We start from the raw sequence: 8,412 nt of genomic DNA, 5'->3' as shown, positions 1-8,412 counted from the left end.
CATAAGATAGAAAAGAGAAACGTTCACGTGAATTATTAACAAATGAAAAAAAAATACATTTACTTCTGGATAATCGGAAAAAGGGGTTCTTTAAAAAAAAATTTCAAAAATCTGAATACCACTGAAAAAAATATATATACATGTTTGAGGGGGAAGATATTGCTCTCTCTCTCTCTCTGTTTTAAAAGAATTGAACAGCTTTCTATTTAAAAACAAACAAAAAAAACACTGAGCGAGAGAGAATGTGAAATATGTAGTTATATTAACGAAATATAGTCAAGAAAACCAACACCCTTCGTTATTAAACAAAAACAGAATAAGAGGATAATCTTTTAATTTTCTAATTTGCTTAGCGAAATATTGAGATAAAAGTGACGGTGAGGAACATTTAATAACAATTAACAATTGTTTTTAATTTATTTTTCATATCACAGGAATTTATCTCAGTGAAAAGAATTTCTTATCGATTTATCCTGATATTTAAATATTCCTGATATTCCTCCTTTGAAAAATTATATCGTGATTGTAAAGTCTACTTTAACATAATTTTATTCTTCATAAAATACTTTTCCATTAGAATATTCTGGATATAAAATTTTTATCCTGTTCAATAATTCACCAGAACATTCTAGACTACTACAGAAGAGCATAGATTTTATAAAGAATTCTGTATTCTGCATGAATGTTTTATTTGATATCCTGAGTAAGCTCCGCCTAAAAGTGGAAAAGTATTTTTAGGCCACGCCTCTTTTTACTTTTCCATAAACATTGTTTTCCAGCGAGCACAGTTAGCTAAAAAAGGCAGTGTTTTCAGCAATAATACGCTAAAAATGCTGTCTTTTTAGCTAATTGTGCTAGCTGGGTTGTAACTTGATTAGGGGAAAGTGGGGCACCTTTGAAATTGGAATTTTTGACCTATTTTTAAATAAAATTGAGCTTTATCGTGATATAATTTAGCTGCACGAACAAATTGAGAAGCTAAATTATATTATGGCTCAGATCCACTTAAACATAGGAGAAAATTCCCAATTTCAAAGGTGCCCCACTTCACCCTATTTGTCGAGCACTTTTTGTGGTTTTACAAACATTTGTAAATGTACGTAAACATAAAGAAAAATGTTCGTAAAATTTTGTCATTAGTTCGTAAAGTTTTGTCAGATGAACAAAAATGTACTAACAAATGTTTGTAAAAGAATAAAAAAAATATATTCGTCAAGTGTTCATGATACGAACAATGTTTGAGAAAAATTACAAACTTTTACGAACTTTTTTTAGTGGGTTAGACGATTTACAAGCCTTTTATAAGTCTCCAGTAGGAATTCACAAATTACCAACAATTTTACAATTTTTTTTCCATTGTAGAGCAAAATGATCCAAAAAAAATTGTAGAGGCATAAATTTGCTTTCAAAATTAATTTATTGTCAAACGTCACGCATCACTGCATGGCGTTTGTAATAAATTCAAACACAAAGCAAATGCAGTTAGCACAGTTGCTGATCCAACCAATGATAAGTCAAATAATCATCTTAGAAAATGGCTTGAAAATCAGATTTCGAGATAAAGAAAAAAGGGCCTGGTGTAGATTTGTAGAGCGATGAATTTTCCATTAAAATGCCTTGATAAGAAATCTCCGAAGTCTTATGTAGCTCGTAAATAAAAAATAATTATTCGTTTTGTCACATATTGCCCCACGTCTTCTTAGCGTTATTTCACCCCTTTCACTCTATCCAACTGCTTCACAGTCGCCAGGTCCTGGATGAGGACAGCTGCCCCTGATTTTCTCAGTACTTTATACTGGGTTCTCCCGAAGACTGTTTGTAACTTGTTGCCTGGTTGAAGGTTTCCTGCCAACACTACATCTCCTATGACTATTTCCGACGTTTTGGCCTTACGCTTGGCGTCCTCTCTCTCTGTCCCTTTTTCTTTTCCGATCTGTCTTTATCACGATAATCTGTACTGGGTGGAGCAGTCTCAACATCCCCTAGTGATGGAATTTTTCCTCTGATCGTGCGACCATAACACAACTCTGTGGCTGTTTTTCCTGTAGTAGTGTGTGGAGTTGTGTAATACATCACTAGGTAGTCTTGCAGATCTTTCTTTCAATCGCGATTAAGATTGTGGCTGATTCCGATTCTTTTCAGGAGTGATCGGTTCTGCCTTTTCTACTTCTCCATTTTGTTGAGGCCAATAGGGAATTGAGTTATTCAGGAAGATTCCCTTTTCCCTACAATATTCCTCCAATTCGTTACTCACAAACTGCTTTGCATTGTCGAGTGTAATTGTTCTTACAGATATCCCATCCTCGTCGCCATTTTATGGTACTCACCAGTTCATTTAATTACTTTTTTCCAATACTTTATTCTCCCGACACTTCACTCTTCACCACAGCCACACAATACTACTACAGTCACTTCTTCTCTGTCACTCACTTTCCACCAGTTGGCGCCGTCATCGATTTGCGTACAACTTCATGTCTACCACAGCGTGGATGAGTGCATTGGCCGCCAGAGGTTTCTCCAGAACCCTCAGCGTTCTTTTCCTAACGATCTACAGTTCTGTCTCTTTATATGCACACTCTCTATATGCACAGCTTTTGTGTCGGTTGCATTCAAAATCAATTTGTTTACATTTTGACAAAGTAATAAAGAAAATTATTTTCTTGGTAACTAATTTTTCTCGTTTTTAATTATCTTAATTTTATTTTTTCTGTCTCATATTATAGTTAAAATAACACGGGGAATTCAAGAACAATAACAAAATAATAATGTTTTAAAAGAAAGAAAAAAACCGTTGGGAATTTCAAAAAAAGTTGTGCATATTCAGAGAGAGAACTGTCAAAAAAAGTACCCAAACTGTGCATATAGCGAGACAGCACTGTATTCCCTACGACGATCCAACATAAACTAACTCTCAAGATACTGATCGTTTCTATGATACCCCTCCCTACTGATACTTAGGAGAAATCGGCGCCGCCCTGAGAGACATCTATGATGTCAAATTCAAATACCAACGGGGGGTTTAACCGTTGCACAGTGGGGCCAAGACGGCCAAAACCTATTTTTTCAACCATTTTTATTCCAACCAAAATTATGTTTATTTCATTTAGTGATAAATGAAGAATATTTTCCCAAATTTTCATTAATATCTGCTTTAGAGATCGTTTAAGATTAGTATGTTTTAGAGATTATTTTAGGATTATATATGTGCATAAGAATTACTTCTATTAACGATTTTTCAAAGTATAGAAGTTTAAAAAAAAGCCCTAGAGAGCGTATTTCTTTACCGCATGGTATCATGTTTGGACTCGTGAGAAAGATTTTGGAATTTCTGACAAGCCTGAAGCGGTTTTAATCGGTTATGAACCGGTAATGAATCGATTCATAAATCACTCAAAAGATCCCCCAAATATAGTTTAAGAGTAATAGAATTGATTTTTGGACCAAAATTACTTATCGGGTATGAATCGGTTTATTACTAGTTCATAACCAATTGAAGTCGGTACAGGCTTGTCAAGAATTCCAAGGCCTTTCCAACAAGCCCAAACATGATACCATTCGGTTGAAAAATACGCTCTCTCGGGTCTTTTTCCCCTTTGACCTTGAAAAACCGTTATTGGGAATGACTCAAGGGTATTGTCGTTTAACAACGAAATGTCCGCCTGGGTAATCTCTAAAACATATCCAAAAATTAAAAAAAAAATCGTACCACATGTTTTCGAGCAATCACAAAAATACATGGTTTTGGAGGCGAAAGGGAGGAGTGGGGGGAAAATCGAAGGTATCATAACAGTCCTTGGGTCGCCTTATGGGGAGTCCTTCGAAGATTCCAAGTCTCTATCTCTAACCGTTTGCCTTACTAAATATGATTTGTTGGTGTTCGTGCGCCCTGTGTACGTGTTACCCCCCTTTCCCCTATGATTTTTAAATTTTTATGGTCAAAAATGAATTCAGGGACCCCAAATTACCCATATATGACCTTCTTGCCTCAGAGTTAGAGTTTTGGCCGCAATTTGTATGGAGTGGCTCCACTGTGCGTTGGGGAGAAGCTAGTGCTAACAATTTAAACAATAATGACTCGCCAAGGACGAGTTTCATTCACGAATTCTCTGAAATTTATACTATTTTGTTTTCTTCAAAATAAGCGACACCCACAAATTTCACCAGAAAGATACAAGTAAAGAGTAAAAGGGTCTTTTCCTGTTTAAGATTTGAGCCACTCCCCTTGAAATTTTTTTTATCCAAAAGATTGGATACTTCGGAATTATTAGTGTAAAATTTTACAACGGTGACATCTGTGCATGAAGAGAAGAAAATAATGCAGCTACGCCCCTTCTGTAAACCCGCCCATTTCTTTGACTATCCTCACCCAAAAGTCCGAATTTTTATCTCATCCCTCGTAAAATTTTATGAAATATTAAAATATGCAAAAATTTTCAAAGAATTTTTGTGAAATATCCACTATTTGTTCATGCAGGTGCTACACTGAGAAAAAAATAGGGGTGCGATTAACTTTTTTTCCTCATAACTTTAACACTTTTTAGGTGTAAAAATATATCAACATTTTTAATGTTAATTTTACACCTTGTTAAAGGTAGAATTAACATGAAAAAGGGTAACTTTAACCCATAATACACCTAAAAGGCATAATATTTACACCGATTTCGGATCAATAATGCAGGGTAAAATTAACATTTCCGGAATGTTATTTTAACTTTTTCGGATTTCTCTCAGTGTATAGGAGGAGGGGACTATCTTTTAGTGGGGCGTGACACTTAACAAATTAACAAGTGGTTTCTACAATACAATTGGACATGATCTCTGAAGAGGCGTGACTTAAAAACATATTTTCTTTGGAAGTTTAATATTGCCTACATGCAAAATTATGCTCTTCTGCAGTTTTTATCTAGAAGTCTAGCGAAATGCTCGAATTCTTGTTACTAAATTTTATCTCATCTCTTTACTTCATAACAATTGATTTTTATGCTCTACAGCTCTGTGTAAAGCCAGCTACTTTCGAGTTGAAACAGTTCACAATTCTTCTCGCTGAGATATGAAAATTACTTGATAAAAATAAACAAAAATAATAGTAATACTTTGGTGAAAATATCCGAGTAACTATCTTTTAAATCGCTTACTTGCATTTATTATTTATTAATATTGAGAAAGAAGGAACTCTCCGAAGGCAGAAGGGTTAATGGAAATTTTAAAAAGAAGAAAAAAAATCAGTAATAAAATTACGTAAAATTAAAAAAAAGAAAAAAAAATCTCAAAATATGAAATTACAAAGAAATATTTAAAGAGATTTTTCATAAATGGAGATTTTTATTTAAAAACAAAAATCTATCTAATTAGTTTTCTTTTAGTCTTTTAGAAGAGGAATAATTTTTGTAAATTTTCGTTGTTATCCCCCTTTTTTTATATTTTTTCTTCTTCATCCCATTCTCAAATTATTTTTCTTGTCTAAGTGTGTATAAATTTTTTTTTATTAAGGCAAAGAACTTGTTGAAAAATTTGTTAAATCATTTTTTATTATTAACTTTTTTTTAAAAAAAAACTGTATATTATTATTTTTTGCTTATTGAAAGTAGAAAACAAAAAGAAATACAAATTGGGAGGTATTGCAAAAAAGAAGAAAAAATCTTCTTTTATTAGTTTTTTTTTGTGTAAAAAGAATTACATAAGTAAAAAGATACAAGAAAAAATTGACTGATTCGTTTAATGAGAGGAAAGATTAAGAAAAAAAGTACACAATTAATTTAATTAATACAAAGAAGAAGAAGAAAGTCAAAGACATTTTTCTTAATTTGTTCATTTTTTTTATGTATAATTGGTCAGTACTCACAAGTTTTAATATTTCTTCTTTTTTTTTGTAAGAAAATAAGTGCGAGGGAAACGTATAAAAAAAATCTAGTATTTAGAAAAAAAAGAATACAAAAAAATATTTACGATAATTGTAACAAGCGGAAGCAGAAAAATGCCATTTTTAAGTGTTGCAACATTAATATTTAAGCAGGAGAAGAATAGAATGAAGAAATAAGCGAAGAAAATTTAGCTAAAATAGTGGGTTTTAAAGTAAATTGAACGGGGGAATGTGAGTTCTAATTAAAGAGAAAAAAAAGAAACAAGAATAAGAATGGGAGGGAGTGAAAGAGTTAAAAAAAAATAGTAAGTAAATGTAATCAATTATTAATGTATTTTCATATAACATAAAGGATAATATAAAATTAGACTGATTAATATACAAAAAAAATCGTCTTTTTATTTATTTTTTCAACTTTCACCAAAGGAAAATCTTGTTTTTCAGAAACTCTCCAGTTTTTCTTGCAAGCACAAACTTCTGAAGCATGAAGAGAAAGTTTTACACAATTCCGAATTTTGGTTCAAGGATATTTGAATTTAAAAAAAAATAAGAAAAGTGTTTCCACCTTCGAATAGCTTGGGAATAACAGCAGGTAAGTTATAAACATTTATAAACACTTTAAATATTTTTCTTAGCAGAAATATAAAACAAAATCAAATATAAAAAAGCATTAAAATATTTGAAGAATCAAAGTTTAAAATTTGATTCTATAATTCTATAATTCAAAATCGGAAATCTAGAATTTTTACACTAATAACCTCTGGTAGACCTTTTTTTAGACCAGGAAAATTTCATGAAGTCGAGATTAAAATAACTTTCTCATATGCTTTGCATATGTCTATGTCATTCTTTCGCACTCTTCTTCTTCTTTTAAACATTACTCCAAATTCAATTTAGCTCAATTGAATTTGGAATGCGAAAGAATGAAATAACTATTTGCAAAACGCGTGAGAAAGAAAGGGATGTGAATTATAATTTAACGAAATTTTCCTGATCTAAAAGATGCGTCGGAGCCATAAGCACTCTCTCAAATTGAACTGGACTAAATTAAATTTGTTGTGACGGTCAATAGAAGAAGAAGAGTGGGATAGACATATACAAAACTGGGAAAAGGAATTTGAATTTTATGAAATCAAAATTAGTAGGGGAAAGTACTCTCCCTTCGAACGTTCGTGCCTTCGAATATTGTGAATTTTCTTTTAGTTTTCCTAAGAGACTTACACATTTCTATTAAATATTAGTTTGCCTATCATCAATTGTTGATAATTCCGTGATAATTTAGTATAAATCTCTTACGAAAAACAAAAGAAATGCACATTATTCGAAGGCATGATCGTTCTAAAGGCCTCTACACATTGGGAGCAATTTTTGTCAAAAATTGCATTTTTGACAGAATTTTGACGTTTCTGCCTACAGCACTGCAGTCAATTTCCTTCAAAAAAGCAATTTTTGACAAAAATTGTGCTCAATGTGTAGACACCTTAAGGGAGAGCACTTTCCCCTACTAAAGAGTAACAACGTGACAAACAAAAGTGTTTGTCACGCGTTTTGTATTGTTTCCCATTCAATTTACTTCAATACAATTTTAAATGCAAAAAAAACGGGATAGACAAATGTATGAAAAACGTATTAAAAAGATGTGAATTTTGATTTCTTGAAATTTTCATGATCCATAACATTTTCTGTCCAAACACTGAGAAAAAAAGAGACTGCAATTAACTTTTTCCGTCATAACTTTAACACTTTTTGGGTGCAAAAATATATCAAAATTTTTTAATGTTAATTTTACACCTTTTAAGGGTAAAATCAACATGAAAGAAGGGTAACTTTAACCCATAATAAACCTAAAAAGGGTAATATTTACACCGTTTTCGGATCAATACTGCAGGGTAAAATTGATATTTCCGGAATGTTATTTTAACTTTTTCGGATTTCTCTCATCAGTGAAGGAGTGGCAAAGCGTCCGAGGATTTTCGAGCTGCTTGAACCTCGATATCTCTTATTCTTTTTCGTAATATTTTTAGGTGCATAGGATTAGATGGGATAATGCGGAATCATGTCTATTTTAGAATTTTGTGATTTTCTCACTATTTCATATGGTCAAAGTGGAAAAGAAGTACAAGACTTTATATTATTCAAGTGTAATTCTTCATTGTTTTTTTTTCCTTTTGCCATCTAAAATTCTTAGGAAAATTCAAAATTCCAAATTAGACATGATTCCGAATTACCTCATTTTTTTATTTTATAAGATTAATATAGGTTTAAATTTGTTTATAGATCATCATAAAAACAGCTTCACTGGTAAAAATGAATGGATCACCAGGGATCATTTCCAAAGAATCATGGCCTAAAAGGTTCATTTTCATCAAATCACTTGAATTGAATTGATTCTTTTTTAATGAATCACTTCAGTGATCCAAGTAAAGGATCACATTCAATGATACATTGAAAGGTTCCTCGAATCGATCATTTCAGAAAAATCAATGTTCAAGAATATTTTTCTGCCAACTAATAAAAGGAAAACAGCGAAAATTACTGTTTTAGGTTTAATA

This window comes from Phlebotomus papatasi, chromosome 2 (genome assembly GCF_024763615.1).
Source record: "Phlebotomus papatasi isolate M1 chromosome 2, Ppap_2.1, whole genome shotgun sequence".
Lineage (NCBI taxonomy): Eukaryota > Metazoa > Arthropoda > Insecta > Diptera > Psychodidae > Phlebotomus > Phlebotomus papatasi.
This window is presented reverse-complemented; position numbering follows the sequence as displayed.